Source organism: Zonotrichia albicollis, chromosome 4, assembly GCF_047830755.1.
Source record: "Zonotrichia albicollis isolate bZonAlb1 chromosome 4, bZonAlb1.hap1, whole genome shotgun sequence".
NCBI classification, from domain to species: Eukaryota; Metazoa; Chordata; class Aves; order Passeriformes; family Passerellidae; genus Zonotrichia; species Zonotrichia albicollis.
Window position 1 is genome coordinate 68,021,792 of NC_133822.1, and position 21,433 is coordinate 68,043,224.

The following is a 21,433-nucleotide window of genomic DNA, read 5'->3' on the forward strand; positions in this document are numbered from 1 at the left end:
CACAGTGCCATTGGGACTATATGGTGCAGTTAAGCTCTGAGGATGGAATACCATAGGCTGAGCTCCAGTGGGAGACAACATATTCAGGAACTTGTAAAAGTTTCTGTGCAATTCCATCTGCTGTGAGCAAATGCAAGTCATATAAAACACAAGTGTGCAGCTTCTCTGCCTCTAACACTTACCAAAGTCATTGCAGTGTTGTGAACAAAAACACTCTCACTGGAGCAAGCAGGCTGAAGTTTTGGATCTGTGAAGGCTTTTATGTGAAGTGAAGGAAAGGTTACTTTCTGCACATGTTCAGAGCACAATTTTCTGATGTATATTTTCCAAAACACTAGGAAAATCATTGGAACTTTGGATACCATTTAAGATATGAATGGAAAGTTCTTGCTCTCTCTCTCTCCCTTTCTGTCCCAGATCATGCTTATAATTTTTTTTTTTCAGTTTTAAATACTTTAAGTCAGTTTTCTACAATTTTTTTTAACATATACAAGGAATCATCTCACTTAGAATTTTGAAAATTTTTATGCTGGCAACTTTCAATATCTATGCAATATTGATTAAAGAGGAAAGAAATTCACAGCCCACATGTTGTATTCTGCAAACTAAATTGATCCTTTGCCACTTCACCTCCATATTATGTATTCACAATGGGCAAATATTACCTATGTGCTCCTGCCAGAGTAACAATTTTTAAATTATTAAAGGAGTATAAAGTTTAAGCTTTCAATATTACATTCAGCATGGATGCATCACCAATATGGGAAGGACCCTGCTTCTCTTGTCTTCGAATACAATGAGAGATTTACAAATTGCCATATTTTTGCAGTCTGGTAAATTAATCCAACAGCCAGCAACTGGCTACAAGTGTTTTCATTGTTAATGGCTGGTAGAATATACTAATATAGTGAGCAGGGTGGGCTAATCTTTGCTTCTATAATCCAAGTGGACAGAGTTAGGAGATGGAATGATCTCTTTTTCAGGTGAGCATCTTATTTCAGATCAGTAACCAACTAATCCCCATGAATTTCATCATTTGCAATTATGTGAGCTTGCTCTAGGTACTACCACCTCTGTGTTTGTGTGTGTCTGCCTGTCTGTCAAACTTTAGGGAAGAGAATACAGAATTGGTTCTACTCAAAATGCAAAACCAAATTTATTCACAGTCAGAAACCTTAGTCAGCTCTTCAGCTGATGCCAGACATCAGAAACTCATTAAACCAATGAGATGCTTATAAAAAGAGAGTTTAGGAATGTTATTTTTAAAATTAGTTCAAAATTAGAAGAAGCTGAGGGACACTAGTCTTCTAGAAATTGCAAATTACCAGCAAGTCCACGTCATGATTGACCCTTACTAACCTTAGATTTGCTTAAAATAATGAGAAGTACATTTATATAGAAGACTAAATAGCAACTTTGGGCAAGATAAAGAAATTTCACAGAGGAAATAAAAAGCTTGCATAGACAGTTAAACAGCTAGACATTTACATGCCTTACTTCATACGCCGTCTAAATAATGCTACAACAGCAAAGAATGCAAATAGAATTGGAGCTTGCAGGTCATTGCACATTTCAAATTTCTCCATTTCCATTTCAGCACAAAATGCTAAAATCTTTTGTATTGAAGCACAGCTAGAATTCCCAGTGCTTGTTGATACTGAAAATATTTATCTTAATCATGGTGTTTAATAAATAACTGGCAGCATATCAAAGCAAACAAAATACTGAATACTTTATTCAGGACATCTGAAAAGATGATTTTTTTAAAGCAACTCCTGCATTTTCTTAGAATTTTTATTCATGAATGATCATTTGCTTCTTCCGTATCTGCATTAGAGAAAATAAAAATAAGTGAAATAAAGAGGATATGGGTAAAGCCTGTAGAGATTTTTATTGAGTGCAGGAAAGTCACACAAAGAAAACAAGAAACTATTGCAAGAGTACCACACACAGGCAGATGAAAATAAAGCTGTGGAAACAGCAATACTCATTATGCACTTGGCTGATTGTGCACCCATTCTGTTGTTTCGGAAATGGATCCAATATATTTATTCCACTAGGGAGTTTTCTGTTGGTGAAAACATAAAATTAAAATGTTTCCAAAAGTATCTAGAATTTTTTTTTCAATCATACATATTGGCATTCTTTTGAACAGTTGTGCTTTATCTCTGAACCAATTTTCACATTTTGCTGCCGACTATTATTGCTCTTGTCTCCCATGGTTCTGTTGAACTCCCATCTTCCACCTAACCTTTCCTTTGTGGCTTACATCTCTAGTACAGCTTGTCATTGATTTTTTTACTTTATCTTTACAATATCCAGCTCTTTTCGACTTTCGACCCACTTTGTTTTCTTTGCTTTTTTTTTTTTTGTACCAGGAGAGGAAAAAGCCAGCTTGTGGACTTTTCAGTAATTAGAATTTTATCTCTTCATCCAACTCAAGCAAAAATACCACAAGATGTACCATACTTATATGCAGCAGTAATATTTACTGATAAGAATAGTCCCGTTGACTTTCTGGTGAAGCTGAGGGACCATTAACATAAATGAAGATTGCAAGGTCAGAACCTGACTTGGGTGACAATCTCCAATGTTTAAAAGACTGCCTTGTTCATCAAATACTCCACTTTTGTGGGGAAAAAAAATGCAAATCTGTTCTTTATTATTGCACATAAATAACATAGAATGTCCATGCTATATCTTATTTTCATTTTATTTTTGCAGATTCAAAGCAAGAAACAAAGCCTAAATCAAAGAAATTACTCTGATTTCTTTATTTTCTTTTTCCTATTTGATAATATTCCACATTTAGGTTACTCACGATAACCTTTTGTTGAGAATTAGTTAACCTTTGTATTTTCTTTGCTCAGTAGGAATCACCAAAGAATCAAGAAAAAAAAATTTTCTGTGATTCACATGCCAGATAGTCTTTTAGGGGACTAATGAATTTAAAGTAAATTAGGAGGGGGTTTGGAAGGACTCCCCCAAGACTTCTGTGTGGATGGTGCAGCATAGTAGAAAGATGAAAGCATTCAAATTTCAAATGAAGCACCACAGGTAGAGAGACTCTGCATGAATTTTAAATATATATTCCTTGTGATGGTGTGCTAATTAAATATTTCTTTAAGTGCATTGGGTTTATTACAGGACACAGCTGAATGCGAATATCTATACAGAGAGTTAGGAACAGAGATTGCATAAGCAATGGCTCCTGCTGTCCAAGAGTTTTCATGACAGCACATTGAATCCAGCTCGAAATTCAACTACAGAAGTACAGTGAGGATGGTGTTGCTGAGTTGGAGGAGCTCAGGAACATCAGAGCTGGTGCATTTCTGTCTAATGATCTGAATTACAGGCTTTCACAGTTCCAGTGTCTCCTGGATTCTGTTAACATCACAAGTTTTGCACTGACAAAAGATGTTCATATTAGCTCTCCTGATTCAAAAGGAGCACAGAGCAAAGAAATACAGCAGTGATACACTACAGCTGGATATACACCTGCAGAAGAAAAGGCATGAAAAAACACAAACTCAATCCGTGTCAGCCTCCAACAGGTTGAGAAACAACGTGCTCTGGGGTGCTTACACAGAAGATGGTTGTACAGCAAAAGTTAAAATTAAACGGAAATAAAAGGTAGAAGTAACAAGTACAGCCTCTTACCTTGCTCAGCAGAAGAAAAGGTAATGTCATAGGAGAGTAGCCAATTATAACTGTGCAATAAATCTGGTCTGTATGCCCAAAAAGGAGCACAGAGGCCAGTGGGGGAACCCAAATAATGCCTTGGCCCAGCTTCTCCCAGAAACGTCACAAAATCCATCAAGCCATCAAGGGACTATCTCCACAGACTCAGACAGGAGAACAAGGAGAGGAGGGAACCCAAATTGAGGTCTCAGAGGAAGTAACACACTGCCAAGGCCCTTCCCAGGGCTCCTACAGGTCAGCTGCAGTCTCGTTGCCCAGAGATGAAACCCATCACAAGAGGTAAACATCAGAGTAACTTTTGGACTGAAGGGTTATTGCCCAGAGGCATGGGACATGTAATGTGCTGCAGGGGAAGAACACTTGGGGATTGCACAAGATTTATTACAGGAAGTTAAGGGTGGAATTAAAGGTGGGAAAATAGAGGAATCAAGGTGGCTTGAGGAGGAAGCACAGTGGGAAACTTAAGAGGGAAGTAGGGATTTTTCCATGTAAATAATTTGCTGTTTGGTAGACCTGCTTGTCCGTGCCCTGCATCTGATCTGCACAGACTTTCCTGTTTTGTTACTAAGTTCCTTTCTACTCTTTCCCAGATGAGGGACTCTCATGTGCCTCTGTGACTGCAGGCAGACACAGGCTGGAGGTGGAAGCATCTGCCAAGAGCCCAGGGGTGGATGCAGTGCCAGAAACTGGAGTGGGACCTCGGGTCTCAGGGACACAGGTGTCTGTGTCCAAGACATCCACAGATGTCTGCCAGCCACTGGAGCTAGTGTGTACACTGTGTGTGTGAGTGCCAGCAAAGATCAGACCAGGCGAGCCACCAAGTCAGTGTGGTGATCTGAGAGCTTGGGAGTCTCTATGAGAAAGATATGGATGGGTTGTGGGGTGGTTACTGGGGATCAGGGGAGTTTCAAATGGTTCTTTGTGTACGTGTGCATCTGTGAGGGCATTTGTACCAGCAGCTAGAGCATGTGGCCTCAGGAGTTTGTGTGTCCACGTGCTGGCTGGGAGTGTAAGCCCAGCTGGTGGGGAAGGGTTTATGCACACATACATACCCTCAGTAACAGATCTTCCTGCTCAGCAGAGAGGGAAGCAGAATGAGGCCATTGCTTTCTCTGCTGTGTGTAAGTGCTCTGTGTCTCTCTCTGTATTGATCTGTACAGACCACTGTAGATTTAAATGCAGTGTAGACATGTTTGTGCCTGTTCCTGGTGTGCGTAGGGATTATATGCTCAGTCTCACTACTGATGAACCTGGGGACATGAAGCTGCGACAGTTTCATCTCTCTTGAGCTGCCAGATTTGTCCATAATCTACTAACAGAAATATATTGAGCAAATATTCTTTTCCCTTTTACCTAGGGAAGGGAGAGCAGGACTGGAAATGATTAAATATCACTTGAACAAATACAAGAAGGAAGAAAGTCAGTAAAGAACAAAAAATTACATCTTATCTATTTATAAAATGTAGTGACAATGATGTGGCTTCCTAGAAATTCTGTATTGATTGAGTTTATAACAGAATTTTGTACTGCAATAATCCCTTTCCCCTCATCTGGCTGGCTTGGTAGTAGTAAGGTGATAAACATAATCTTTCATTTCAGGTGGTTTTAACTGCTTGAAGAACTTCTGCTGGAGATTTGCCTCTCCAGCTTCTGGTGATGTTTTTTACCAGGTTGTCCACTAACAGCTCCTCCTCTTTTCATTCTTTTTCTTGGCAAATTTATGTTTGCTAGGACTTTTGCTTTAGTCACAATGCCAAACCTTTCCAGCTTCTCACTTTACACTGCTGCTAGCAGAGGCTCATGGGATCCAATTACTGCAGATCCTGCTTTCCAGTAATAGAGCTGTTAGTTCTGTGCACTGTACATGGTATCTATTGAATTCTGCAGAGACATCTGAATTCAAAGGCTTGAATTCTTCATTCTGTTACTGCTGTTTGAGCTTCACCTGTTTCACACTGTTCATGCTCTTGAGAACACAATATTTCTAAGAAGTTCCTTTTTTTCCTTCCCTTGGATCTACTAAAGTTGTTCTTGTCTTTCCAGGTTGTATTTTGGACTGTGAGCACTGCTAGCATGAGGGCAATTCTTTGGATTTCTGTTTCAAGTTTCCTGTCTTTCATGGTAGTAGTACCAAGGTACTTGAATAAGTCCCTCCATTCAACTTTCTTGCTTTTGATATTTATTTCTTTTTCAGAGTCAGTAATCTTCATTGTCATTGCACTGCTATTTTTTGTCCTGATCTCCATACCATACGTCGTTGCTGTGCTTCCCATCTTTGTCATTGCTTTTCCATGCACTGGTCCCATTCTTCCTATCAAATCTACATCATCTTCAAAGGATAGATTACCTGTATTATTACTACCTCTAACTGATAGCACTCCTTCAAAGTTTTCAGAGTCCTTTGACAAGGAAACTATTGAAGAGATGTGGCAATAGGAGACATCACTTTCTTACACCAGCTGTTATATGGAACTACTTACTCAGTGTGTCGCCTTTAAGGACTTTATCCCTGCACTGTAATAAAGGATTTCAATGGTTGTCACTGTTCTTTTGCTAATGTTGAGTGTCTTCATCACAGTCTATAGTATTCATTGCCATGAATGATCAAATGATCTATTGAAGCCTGTGAAGTCACAGTGTAGTTCTATTTCATATTCTCAGTATTTTCTGCTAAATTTCTTAAGGTGAATGTCTGATCTATTGTACTTGGCGTCATTCTAAAACTTCCTTCTTCCTCCTCAGGTAATGTCTTTGGCAGATCAGGTAGACATGGAACATATTCTCAAGATCTATTTTCAGTGAGTAATGCCCTTACAGCATTATGACATGTGTGAAGCTTGTGAATTGCAATAATGGCAGTATCTCCCTTGCTTTTTTTGTAAATGCATAGCTTTTCCTGACAGGGATTTTCCCAAGCAATTTCCTTGAGAAGTCTAAGGATGGAAAAAATCCATTCTGAGTCTTTTTCAGTTCCTATTGATGTTAAGTCAGCATTTACTTCATAGTCACACAAAATCTAGCACCACTCCCACAACCTGCCTGAAACTGCTTTGGCTTCCTTTTTGGAAGGCATACATTTTTGTGATAAAATATAAATACACTACCTCATTGTTAAGTTGATGGCAAAATTTTTTTCTTCCTGCTTTCTATATCCTGTTGTGTGTGTATCTGTATGATTTTAACTTTTGGTACTGCTCCTTATCCTGAGCAGCTTTCCTGTGGTTCTCTTTTTCCTACAAGTATCCGAACCAGCCATCTTACTGCTGTTAAATTTATCACACTAAATGATTTGTTCATATTCAATTTCCTAGGAGGAGTGCTTAATTTTTTGGTAGAATTTAATGTATTGATTTTTTTCCAGTAACATTCTTGGCAATCTCATCTTGGTCAGGACCTTGTCCATGGGCTTTTCATGACATCTTAATGGGTAGCTTGTCCTGGCTCACTTTTGCTCTTTAAGAGTAGAGGTAATAAAGCCTATGGTCATAAATAGATGACTACCTAAGAATCAAGTCTTCAGACTATTATTTTTCATCCAGTGATACCAGTCCTTTTGTTAGCAAGGCAAAACAATGTGGAGCTGAGATCAAATCAGCATGCTCCATTGCAGAAGTTTAACCCTAATTTATTTCCTGTGAAGTCTAGCAGAGCTTCCAAAGGACTCAGGTTCTGTAACTCTCCATATAGATGATTAGAGACATTCATAAAGTGAAAAATTTTAGTAATTTCTTCCCATTCCAAGGTGAAGTATCAAGAACTTCCCTCTTGATATGAGATTTTTTTACAGCAAGAGCAGTCATTCACTGGAATACCCTTCCCTGTGGCATAGCTGGAGGTTTTCAAGATGTAATTGGATCAGGTGCTAGATAATGTCATCTAGGTTCCCTTTCCCATCAAAGGTTGGACCAGGTGATCTTCTGAGGTCCCTTCAAACTTGGGCTGTTCTATAATTCTATAATTCTAATATAAACAATAATAGAAAAATTGATTTGTTTTACAGCAGTTAATTACTGAAGAATTCTGATGCTTTAAATTTATTTAGAAAGAAATAGCATTTCCCAAATTAAAAGTGGCCCAAGATGTGAGGACTCAGCTGTTTTATGTACCTTCATTATGAATATTAACTTGATGACCTTTAGGTTACATTAAGTTTCCATGGGATCCAAATAAAAGGTATTGCCCCTATAGACTTTCACGATCAGGTTCTGTAGTATTTTTTCTTGCCTTGAACCAGTGATTACAAGTTACCTTAGACATCTTCAGTCGCCTTCCTTGCCTCTTAATAAGGATCAATGAAAATGAAAAGTTAATGTGGAGCAGCACAGCTACATGCTAGAGATACATCCCACATGAGCAACAAGTTGTTTGGTTTTTTGGTAAATAAATACAAATGTTTGTGGTTTTTAGTAATTTCATTGTAAGTCTTTTAAATGAGGTGGGAAACTTGAATCCTGTGAAGGTTTTTGAAATTTATTTTAACTGCCTTAGTTAATAACAAAATTATTATTCTGGGTATTTTCTGATTTAAATAAATCACAAATGACTTAGAGGTCATTTGTAATGACCTCTAAGAAAAAGTATGAATTCTGTACTTATTCACACACCTAAGAAAGGTACAGAACAGTTTTGTCATCTTCCAGGTTTATATTTAATAATTGAATTTTTAAACTTCACAAATGTGTAAGTTTTTTTAAGACATAATGTAATAAAACTTATTTTTTCCATTGAGCACAATGGTGGATTTTTAGCCCTGTTATGTTTCTGCACAAATGCAAACTGCCAACTCAGATTGAAAAATCTTATTGGATAAGTAAACTGTACTACAGGTATAATACTGCATAAAAGCTAGCCTTATATCCAGAATAATTTAAATCAGATTTTTATTGTTTAAAATTTAAGATAAAGCCAGTATTTGTGATAAGTGGTAATGTTTTGTTTCTTTGCTAGAGCATGATTTGGTTGGAAATGCAGTGCAATAAGCTATAATAATATAATAACTATGATGATATGGCAGTAACTGCTGAAAACATACCTGTTGCAAATGAAGTTAGGCAGAATGAAGTATTCATGATGGGAGTGGAAAGAAAATGGTATGTACAGCAAAAATTGAATTTAGGAAGCACAAATCAAAGGGTATTTTTGGCATCTCAAATCCTCCAAGTGTGAGCACCGTGTACCCTCTTACTGACAAGTTCTGAGTAGGTATCATCTTCTAATTTTAAAAAGAAAATTTTAAACTATGCTTAAGTAAATATATGTTGTTCTGCAATAATTGTTGTGAGACCAGTAAGGAAAAACTAACAGAAATTATCAGAACTAATTGGGGCTTTGTACAATCTTAATTTTATCTGACAGCTGAGAAACATGAATCCTGAGGAGTAGTGTAAATTTAAATTGCAGACTATTACAACTAATGCAGTGTGATATTATGGATACATTTGTTAATTTCTTTTATTGTTAGATCTAATCTCCCAAGGCCATTGACATAACAAGTAGAATTAGAAGTTCCTGTTCTTTTGCATGGCCCATGAAAAATAATTTTATGTCTTTAAGAAAAAGTGCACAAGGGCAAGGTGTGATGTATAATTGATTAGTGTGAGGTGGGCAAAATGGCTGTCTCCAAAGAGGTTTCCAGCCAAGTTCCCCTCACAATGTTCTTTCATTCTAAGTAAAATAAACAGGTTTGCATTTTTTGGGATGCTCTATTTGTTGTCCAGTAAAACCTTATAGCTTCTGGGCTTTTATACAACGAGGATTTATAGTATCTATTCTCCCTGTGTGAAGTCCCGAGATAATGTTAATAGATGGCTAGTTTTGCCAATAAATCCCTCAGGACACAGACAGAAATGTGTGCTTCAGATGAGTTGTTCAGAACTAAATCCACATCCCAAATGGAACATAGTACTTAGGCTTAAGAGACTAATCTCTGAAAATGTAAAGGTGTTTTTCTTCCCATTCCTAATAAAGGCAAACTATGGCAAAATCAAAACCCAAGGTTCCTGAGAAGTTATGTATCTACTAATCAAGAGTTGAAGGCCCACTTTCTTGAAAGGAATCTAGAGTAATTTGTGAGATCCAAAAATCTGTCCCTTGAGGACTTTGCTTCTTCAATTCAAAAGGCTGGAAGTTCATGTGTGTGAAACACAACAGATTTCCAGGACTACGAGCCAAAATGTCAGGAGTTTTTCATTGTCTGAGAGCATGGAAACCCATCTAAGTAATAAAGGAAGTGGTAAATGGAAGACAAAAAAGAGAACACAGAAAAGGAAATGGAGGGAAATAAGACAATGAAGTTAATGGTTGTTACCTGGACTTTCATTAGAGCCCACAGAGAAAAGAGAAAGAAGCCGACACAAACTGCCATGACTATTTCAGATTGGATAAAATCGCAAACCATTCTTATCTTCAGGATATACATATGGTTTACAGGCTCTACAAGTGTTGGCATGTTCTGCAGATTTGTTTTCTTTCATTCAGCATGGCATTGCTGACCTGTATTCAGCTTGCTAACAGCTGTAACTCAAAATCTTTCTCTGAAGAATTGGTTCCTCCCTCTTTAATTATGCAGCAGATTATTTCTGTTTGACAGCCCTCTTTTCCCTAATAAATATCATTCTTTTCTGACTATAACTTCAGTTTTTTCAATATTGTTTTGAATTTTGATTCAAAGCATCTTGTACACTTTCATTGCCCTAAGAAATCCATAGTTCCCTCATTCTTCTTGCCTTTTTTCATGCTTTTGTTGTTTCTGGTTTTCCTTGTGTAATACTCTGCACATATTTTCCCACCAGTGTGCCTTGGACTACCACAAATAATTATTTAATTTTTTGAACTGAGATTCTTTGTATTCTGCTGATCCGAGAAGACATAATTAAATCCTTAGGCCTTAAACTCATTTTACTAGTTGGATTCCTGAAATGGTTGCAAACTCTGTTAGAAAATAAATTTTACAACCCTTTATAGATCTGAACAAAAATCTGAAACAGAGATTCTAAGATTTTGCTTAAATAATGATTTATCTGGATGTTTGTTACTTGTACAGCTAGTAAGTCAATACTGGTAACTTTTAATTGAAAACCAGTTTTGAAATCACAACTTCAAGCACTGATATTGCAAACATTACGTCTAAGAGATCAGCTGACATGGGTAGAGAGAAAAAACCATAAAACATATCTTTAGTAAACTTCTTTTGGGACAGCATCAGACCAACCAAACTCCAAACTACCCTTTTTTTAACCCAGCTTTTCAGTTCCTCAAACTAAGAAAGGAAATTTGCCTAAATTCTAGGTTTCCTATAGCAAAATAAAGAGTAATTGCAGCACAGCTACTCATATCTAGACCGCTGCCTGTACAGCTAGGTCAGTTTAGCACATGGTGTCTGTGGAGATAACACATCTACACATGGTGTGTCCAGCAACCTAGCAGATTTTTTTTTGGTCATGACATATCGTACAAAATGTAGTCATAACAGTTGATTAACTATCCATACTATTAGCTTTGTTGAAATTCCATTATTGTTGTTCCAACATATGGCAACTACACAGGCAATGGAAGCAGGGTCAGATATCTTGGGAAGAGTCTATGGACACTCTTCAGCTGTGTAGGGTTGGGGCTAAAAAGACCATGGTGCAGCTGAAACACAACTTTTCAAGGGATGAAAATAATAAGAAGAATTTCTACAGGCATATTAGCCAAAATATGAAAGCCAAAGAAAGCATACCTCACCTGATGAGAAATAAATACAATAAAAGAGGAGAAGGCTGAAACATTTCACCATTTTTTTGCCTCATTCTTCCCAGGTAACCTCTCTTCCCACACTTCTTGAGTAGACGGACTGAGATAGGGGATGGGAGAGCAAAGCTTCCCACTCCAAGTGACAATCAGGTTCATGACCACCTGAGGAACCTGAACAAAATAATCCTATGCAACCTGATAGGATACATCCCAAACTCCTGAGGGAATTGGTTGATGTAGCTGCCAAGACACTCAAAAACTCATTATATGAGTTTCATGATATTCAAAACTCATCACATGACGTGAAGTCCCAGGTGACTGGAAGAAGTTAAATATTGAACCCATTTATAAAAAGGGTAGGAAGAAGGACCCTGGGAATACTGACCTGTCAGCTTCATCTCTGTGCCTGAGAAGATCATGGAACAGATTCACCTAGAAGCTGGGCTAAGGCACATGAAGGACAGGGAGGTGATTTGGGACAGCCAGTATGCTTTCACCAAGGGCAAGTCCTGCCTGAGCAGCACAGAGGCCTTCCGTGATGGAGCGACTACATCAGTGGACAAGGGAAGAGCTCTCAGTCTCATTTATCTGGAATTCTGTAAGGCCTTTGACATGATTCTCCACTGCATCCTTCTCTCTAAATCATACATCTATGGATTCTTATGCATGGGCTAGTTAGTGGATGAGGAATCATTCAGATGTTCCTATCCAGAGAGTAGAGGTCAACAGCTCATTGTCCAGAGAAAGAAGAGTGGTGAGTGGTGTATCTTAGAGATTTGTACTGAGAGAGGTACTGTTTAATCTCTTCATCAGTACTTGCAGTACTTAAAGAGGTCATTTTTAAAAAGGATGGACCCAAACTATGCCCTATTGGTATAGGACAAGGGTGAAAGACTTTAAACCGAAATAGAAGAGGATTAGGCTAGATATTAGGAAGAATATCTTCACTATGAGGGTGTGAGACACCATACAGGTTGCCCAGAGAGGCTATGGATATCCCATCCCTGGAAGTGTTCAAGGCCAGGCTGGATGAGACCCCGAAAAAGATGATCCAGGGGAAGGTGTCCCTGCCCATGGTACAGGTTTGGAACTAGCTGATCTTCAAGGCTCCTTTCAAACCCTTCCAAGATTCTACACTAATTGCAGGGCTTTGGGAGGACGTCTTCTGCACCAGCTGGACCCTTCTACCCTCTAAACACTTCCAGAGAAGAGCCAGTTTTGCTGAACATATCTGTGTACTATTTTTGCTATGCTTAAGCAAAATTTTTTGCCTTAATGTGTTTCAACCAAATGTATGCTTCTAATTTCTTTAAGAGCAAATTACAGATTCAGAGTATTAAGGGAAATTATGCATTTCAGATGACAGAAACAGCTGAGAATATTCTTAGAATTTGTAAAGAAAAATGAAAGTACTGCAAGTCAGAGCAGGGGCTTAAAAATTTTATCTAAATTCTCCCTGAGAAAGAGTCTACCTATTTTTCCACTGAGTATATAAGAAGCCTAGTAGATTAGCCTGCTGTCTCAGGCACTTAAGTTAGTTGCCTAAATTTAAGTTGTGTGGAGGCTGTTCTTTCCCCATTCCCACAACATTTATAATTAATCAACTGAAAAGCAGCTCATGAGCAATTCACAGTAGGAAGAGATCAATTCTCAGGGGAAGGTGTCTGCAATCAGTAATCTAGACTGCTCTAACTAAATTTGTGGAATAAATTCTACACAATGAATTTTTCAACTTGCTTTTCAGCTAGTTTAATTCCTTTAAGCTCTGAAGTAATTTGTAGGCATCAATACTTTTAGTTAGCTGAACAATGGTCCACAGTTTCTGCTAAACTGTTAAATCCTCATAGTTTGAACAGTTGAATCATCTCTAGCAACAGCATTTTTTGTTCAAAAGTTAAAAAAATGAAGATAAAAGTGAAAGTGCTGCTATTTTTGTATTATTGCATGTCAGCTCCAGTTCTCCACTGTGACTTAAACACTCTAAAAGTAATATCTTCTACAGGTTTAGAATAAAACAAATACTGTACTGTAAATAAAAGTTAATAGAACCATAATATCTTGGAAGAAAACAAGGAAGTATTACATTTCATTATGTCTCCCTTCCTTAGAAGTCTGAGTGTCCCAGAAGCAGTTATCATTAATCTTAATACAATATGGTGCAAATGCCAGAAATATTACACAATCATGCAAAATGTTAGTAAAATTCAGTTACTTGCAGTGTTGTCTGCCATCTATGGCAAAATCCTTGAGAAATATAAAGAGCTAATCAAGCCTTGGAAGTAACTCTTCCTAGTACTTCCTACAACTTGCATCTTAAAATAATACAGCAATGTCAGGACTGGCTCAACAGCTTCTGATATTTTGTTTGGTTTGTTTGGGTTTTTTAACTTGTTTTAATCTTCAGAAATGTCAATATCAAGCAGCAGAATGCAAAATTTTATGTTTACCTCATAGGGAAAATGAAAGGAAGTCTTGATACCTAATAGGCTCACTTTATATTCCAATTACAGTTTTTCTATTAATAAAATATTTAAATGTCCAACTCATGTGATGATAAAGCATTTCACTAAAATTATCTTAATTGTTTCTCAAAATAAATTATCTTTTGAGTTCAAAATCAGTAAAACATAGGCTTTCATTTTCTTAAAAAATTAAGGGATTTTTTTGGTCTAAAATTTACAGGAAAGAAGTGAAACAACTGCATTTACTTTGACAGACTTTGGGTCACATCTAAAGAAATTTAAAATGAGCAAGTTATAGAAACCATTTTAAAAGTTTTAGAACTCCTGTCTAGCCCTTAAGGCCTTTTTTTGCTGCAGCTTATGAACTTCTAAAAGGGTAAACTTCCAAAGCAATCTGTAGGAACTACACACAAACCCCCCTTTATTTGTGATCAAACTCTATGTCATTATTTTTCATGCATAACTCTTAAAATTCATCCCAAAGTGTCTTGATTGTATTGAATCATCAAAGAGCATGGAAAAGGAATTGAACTTACAAAGCTACTTGAAACTTAGACTTTTGTAATAAAAATGTAAAAAAACCCTCCTGGGTTACATATTATACAGCAGAAAACTTAGGAAATAATCAAAGAGTTTGTAACTTATCTTCATAATCTTCATCCAACAATGTAGTTGCACTCAAATTTTTCCAGAAAGGACTATTCAGCCACTAGACAAAAGAACTTCTGAAGAATTTAACGCATTTAGTAGGGAAAAAAAAAGTCACTAATCCATTTGAAACAGACTCCTAGTGACAAAATAAGAAAGAAAAGCTTTTTCCTTTTCAGGGTATGATAGCAAAGAATTGTAGTCTAGTTTGTCTAATTACCATCCTTCCAATTGTATGTGAAAACCAGGTCTTCAATGTGAATAATATGCGTAGCGTGTACTTTTAAGTACAATTTCTTTTCAAATTTTGCTTTGTTTGAATGACTGTAAAGATCAGGTCCCATATGTCATCCATATGCTCCTCAGAACAGAAATATTTCAAGAGTGTTAAAAGCTGTACCAGTTTAAACTAAAGGATCTAAAAGTGTAGTAGTTCTGTAGATTGCAATTAATGCTTGTGAAAGTCATTTTGCTTTATAGAGATATCTCTCTATATCTCTCTTTTGCTTTTTCTCCTATATTTGTTTTGATAGAAAACATAGATGTCAACAGACCTCGGGTGAAATGGTAAATTTTCTATTTCATGCCAAGAAAATAGGTCTCTTCTTTCCCCACCTGGCAGACTTGGAAGAAATTTTCAGGGAATAGAATTCTTCTCAGTTACTTGTAAAGGAAGATTAAAGTTGATATGATATTGAAGACTGAGGTTTCTTCAGAATTCTCAACTGTTTAGATTTTGGTACAATTCTAATTTCAGTAAGTTTGCATCAAATTTTTATAAATACACATGTTCTTTTGAAGAGTGCATTAGAATTTAGACATTTTTAATTAAATAATTCATTATAATCCCCAAAAAGTGGGGAAACCATATTCTTCAAGCTCTGACTCCTACTTTTAAATTCTTTGCTAAAGAAATACAGCTGTTAGATTCAGTCTCCAAGAGGAGTTTTCATAGCAAAAGGAATTGAAATTCTGTTAAAAGAAGCAGAGCATTTTGCCTTTTCATCAGTTAGATCTGTTGGATTACAGCTTCATGCTTTGAGAAAGAACAGGGCATTGAAATGCATTATAAAAACAGAGTACACACTTCACCTTGTCTCCAATGATTTACTTTTACAACATTCTTCTCCAGGTGTTCTGTAGAGAATTGCATCTTACAGATATGGAGAACATTGAACAGCAAGCATTTGCTAGGATACCTCTGCTGATAAATAGGAGACAAACCTGCATATATATGGATGTTTTTGATTCAGAGCAGAAGAGGAACAGCAAATAGTTTCTAAACAAATTCTTCATTGGCTACATTTATGTTACCATGGTCTTCAGCTAAAAAGCTGGGGAATTACTTGAAAAATTTATTTTTTTCCTGTTCAATTCAATTTTTGTTCCTATATTTTTAGGTGTCATGATTATTCTAAACTCCTAGACATAAAAATCAGACTGTAACATGGAGATTTCTGACTAATGAGCCAAACAAATGACATAAAAGACTGAATTTGTGTAAAGCAAATTTAACCCACCTTTGATTAGCTTTAAAAGCAAGGTAAGGAGTGCAAACAGTTACTCAGGCAACAGGTAACAGCTCACCAGAAAGGGAAGATAAAGATTTTAAAAAACCAACAAGGTTGGTTGTTTTTCCCACAACCAAAAAAGCAACAAACCTGTGAGAAGTGCATTTTGCCTGAGCAAGTGACAGATAGAACCTGGGTTTGTGAGTTTTCCCCATGGGGCTCATGGAGAAGAAGAAATGAAGACTGGACATGGGCTTGGAAAACAGAAGTAAGTCCAGACAGGAATATCAAGATAAATGGAAAAGAGAAGGCAGCATAAAAATCTGATGGCCTGCATTTACTGAATAGCGGAAGCTGAATGGCAGATCAACAAACCAAAAAAAAGAATGACTGTAAGAAAATGGCAGGAGTTAGTTTAGGGACAGCTATGCTGCAGTGGGCAGTAATGAAGAATAACATGCTGAAGGAGAAGATAGGGTGACAGAAGTGAGAAGCTGCTGGTCCCATAAGAGAAGAAGTAATGGAGATAGCTTTGAGAAATTGCTCAAGTATAAACAAAGACATTACACAGAAGAGAAGGCAGGATAGTTAACAGACAGGAGAAATAAGTCAGAATAGAGCTTTAAGATGAGGGGCAGTGTTTTTGTGACTTAAGAGTCATTAGTGCGGACTAACAAAGCTGCCACTACAACAGATCCCGAGGAAAGTCAGCATAAAATCTGCCAGGAATAAACATGCACACTGAGAGGTTAGGGATGACAGGACTCTTCAAAAAAACAGGGAGAAATTGATCACTTTTCATGCTGGGACACAGCCTAGATTTCAAATGGAACAGACCAAGGGGAGTACTCCAAACTAGGGCAGCTACTGAGACACACAACTGCCCCAGGTGATATCCAACAGAATTGTTCCAGATACTGAGGAAGGAATCTAGACATGGTCTTTCTCCTCTAGGACTGCTTCTCAGAGATAGGTTACAACAAACTTGTCAGATATCTAAAATAATTCATTGCACAAAGTGCAAGAATATATTTTGTAATATAAAAATATACACTATAGTGTATGGTATGCAACATAAACATATACTCCAGTAAGATAAGATATTGGCACCACTCAATATCATATTAGACATTATTAATGGTAATGGGATAGAAGAGAACTATAATGAGAACAGTAAAATATGTAAAGACAGACTCAAAAGGAAATTTCAAAAATATGTAAGAGAATATCATGTTCTGAGTAGACAATGAAGCACTGATCAACACTCATTTAATATCTTCATTATTACCCTTGGAAAGAAAAGTGTAAAGGTATTTCACTTGCTGACACAAAATTGGCAACCCTGTGCACATGGGAAACATCAGATTCTTGTAATGGAAGGACTCCCTGACACTAAGGAATGGAGTACAGATATGGATGAAATTCAACTGCAGAAAGTAAAGGTCATTCATGCAGGGACCAATAATGAGAATTTCTTCTATAATCCAGGAGCTTCTCAGTTGGAAACAATAAAGAAGGAAAAGCAGCTGGATCTATTAATCAGTCACGGAATATCTATGAGCCACCAATGCCATGCAAGCATGAAAAAGTGAATGTGATTCCAGGTTATATAACAGAAGGTTACAGGCCATTCCTCAAAGAGCCGTGGTGTCATTCCCATAGTTTTAATGGTAATACACCAGCAAGCGGTAGATTAAAGAACAGACACAGACATCTTCTAAATTAAATAACCAATGGACTCATACCCTGAAAAGTTATTAAGTGATGGCAGTTTAGCAAAAGCATTATAGAATTTTTCATCTACTATTATGCACTAAAACTTGGTATTAAAATCAGGGACTGGTCCCTGTTATTTTGGTGTAATGCAATTGCACAAAATAATACAGGTTCAGCCACAAGACAACTTACAATTATAGATTTAATTATGCAAACACTTAGATCCATTAACAATTGCATATTGAGGTACTTTTCTTTTAATACCACAGATTCAAAATTATTGGCTTAATAGATCTCCATTTAGTAATCAAAGGAGGACATTTAGAATAGAAATGTCAGTTGACAAGTCATATTCAAATCAATATGCTAAGTGATATATGTGATAATGGAAATCACCTAATAAGAAAGTCCAGCAAACGTAAAGCTGTTTAAAACTCATACATTTACTCTTGTATTTATTGAATTTGTTAATCTTCTCTTACGCAGCACAATCATTAAGAGAGATCTTAGATTACTAACCATTGCAGGTTACCTGTACTGTAGGTAGCCTTCACATGAACATTGTAGGTCCCTTCTAACTCTGCCTATTTTAACATGCAATAACTTATGTGGATGAATAGTATGTGACCTACTAACAGAGCAGCAAACTTAATTGTCAAAAGACTGAGTAACATAATTTGCAATTTAGTACTTTTTTCTAAAAGTATGCGTTGAGATACTACACATTTTTTCCATGGGCAGTATCAATTTTCTGGTAGTGATATGTGATGACCCTGATCTTTTTGCAGTAATGCAGTGGTCAAGAACTTGGCTTCCTGAGGATTTTTCTTTGCAGCATAAGATTTATTATGTATTCTTCTTTCACTTAGATTGACCTAGTTTAATTTTATAATTATTAGAAGAATATTTCTTGCAACTTTTCTCTAACAGGAAGAAAGGAAGTGAAGAAAGCAATCAGTAGGAAGTCAGTATGAATTATCTATTTCATTTAAAATCTATTTCTCATAAGGATTATATATAAATTATATGAATATTTATCATAAGAAAACTGCAGAAAAGATGGATGGAGAATTTATTGCAACAGGATAAAAAAAGATAAGGATTTCTAAGTGCACTCAAATACAGAAATAAAACAAGAAATAAACAACAAATTCTTTGTGCGCTTTGTTTGCATTTTCTCATCATATCGAAAACACTCTCTCCTTCAGTTAGACTTTTGTAATTTAATTTCTTTACACTACCAGGTTTCATGCTGCAAAGTTTAAACTTCCTGAAATGCAGATTTCTATAAGATTTCAGACTGCATGGATATACTATTTAACATTTCCTCATTATTTAATGTACGGGTACAATGGACTTATAGATACAGAATAAAATAGTATGTAGCAGGCCAATAAAGCTTATTGTTTGGTTTTGGAGTTGTAGGGTTTTTATATTTTCTTGTCACATTGAAGAGACTAGACTAGACAATCACTTAAATTTGACAGATTAACTTCTCTTCAAACAAGCAAACAGTTACTAGCAAAATTGTGTGAATTAACTTATCAGTCCAGAAAATATTCTTGTTGATATCTGCTTCCAAAAACATAAGGATTTATCAGTAGTGTCTAAACCAAGAGGACGAGAAGAACTTTTAGACCAAGCCAAAACATGCCAGTACCTTCAACAAAAAGAATCAGTTGAAAAGCATACTTTACCTTAAAATTACTAAACATTCAGATTCCTTATATCAATGGACATTTAAACAAGTAGAAGTATGAGCTAGAAGTGGCATCTTTTCCTTATGGTGTTAACCCATAAATTTTTAGAAAACAAGTACCTTTCAACAATGCATGGGTGTCAAATACAAAATATATAAAACATATTTCTAGTATTCTTACCTAAACTTCTCTCACATTTATGTGGTTGACCTTCCTTGCTTATAGAAGCACAACAAATTAAAAATTGAAAATATTTGACAAAATTATGTGAGAATTGACACAATATGAATCAAGCTAACAAATACTTATCATGGCAGGCAATTTACCTCTGTTCTGCTATAAATTATACATTTGGGATACATACTGAGTAGAACAGGTATTCGATATCTCTGAGAGCAATAGGTCACAGTAAGTTCTTAGCAACTCCTAAAGTCAGGCATTTTTCTGGAAAAAGCAAAGCAAGAAAGCAAGCATAATACAAACAGAGGAAGCATGCACACATAAAAGTGGGTAGCTGTTACCATTGCAGGTATTGTTAACATGCCATATGAAATATGAAATAAAAACAAATGAAAATTACTAGAGACAGCTCAAATGTGTACACTTGTCTTCTATAACCAGCTGATATATTGCTGGAAAATATGCATTGAAAGTTTGGCTTTGGAAGAATAATGGTTACATCCAGTGGCCATATAAGCTAGACCTAGTATAAATTCCCTCAGAATCTCTGAAAGGGAGCATATGTTTCAAAACTTACATTATTGAAGACAATACAACAAGCCAATTTGGGTGAAACAATTTCTAATTATGTCTGATCAACACATTTTTCTGGTTTTGTCATAATTTTAGCTTACTGAAATTGGTATTGCAAGTGGTATTTTAAGTACCACTACAGCTTTAAACTTTATAACTTTTTCCAACTCCCTGAAAGGAGGTTGGAGCAAGATGAATGTTTGTCCCTTCTCCCAGGTTACAAGTAACAGGACCAGAGGAAATGACCTCAAATTCTGCCAGAGGAGGCTTAGATTGGATGTTAGGAAAGAATTTTTCACTGGAAGGGTGGTCAGACATTGATTGGCTGCCCAGGTAAGTGGTGATATGACATTCCTGGAATTGTTCAAAAGATGTGTGGGTATGACACATGTGATATAGTGGTGAGCATGGTGGTGCTGGGTTAATGGTTGGACTCAATGATCTTAGATGTATTCTCCAACCTTAATGATCCTGAGATTTTAAAGAACATACAATTTAAAACCTATAATTGAAAATAACCTAGTTTTATAATTGACTTCCAAAACAGTGGGTAAATTGTCTTCTGCTTTTTCCTTATTGGCCCAGTTGTCTGCCTGCTGCTGCATGGAAGAGCCAGACAGTGATGTAACAGAGGCCCAGAGTAGTGTTGATAGAGGATTGGCTGATATGGGTCCCTTGATGAGTATATACTATGTCACAAAATATGTATTTTTATAAAATTAGTCCTTGTGTGTTTTGAGATCTCTTTATGGTACAAGTGAAAGCAACTTGGGCTAAAAAAGCTTTGCCTTCTCAGTCCCTGACTTTTATCAATGTCACATATCTGGATTTTCCCATATTATATAAAAAATGTGAGTGTAAAATCCTCTGCCTGCAGTCTGATGACATGTATGTGCACTTATTCAAGGGTGCCCCGAGAAATTTGTGATGTGCTTCAAGAAGACAGTTGATGCAAAACAGAACTAGAGAAACACAGGATGAAAATCTTATTCCAGGGTGTGCAAAGTAACACTTGAGAAGCATCACCTGGCCTGAGGAACAGGCCTATTTGCTCCAGGGAGGGGATGACTACAGAGCCATGCAGTTTGGAGCAGTTCCATTCCCAACACCTCATCCCCTCTTCTCCCACACTGCATCAGAAAGGCTGCTGGAGACATTCATGTTCAGTAGGTGTTCTTCACAGAGGTCCCAGCATATGCCCCTTGCC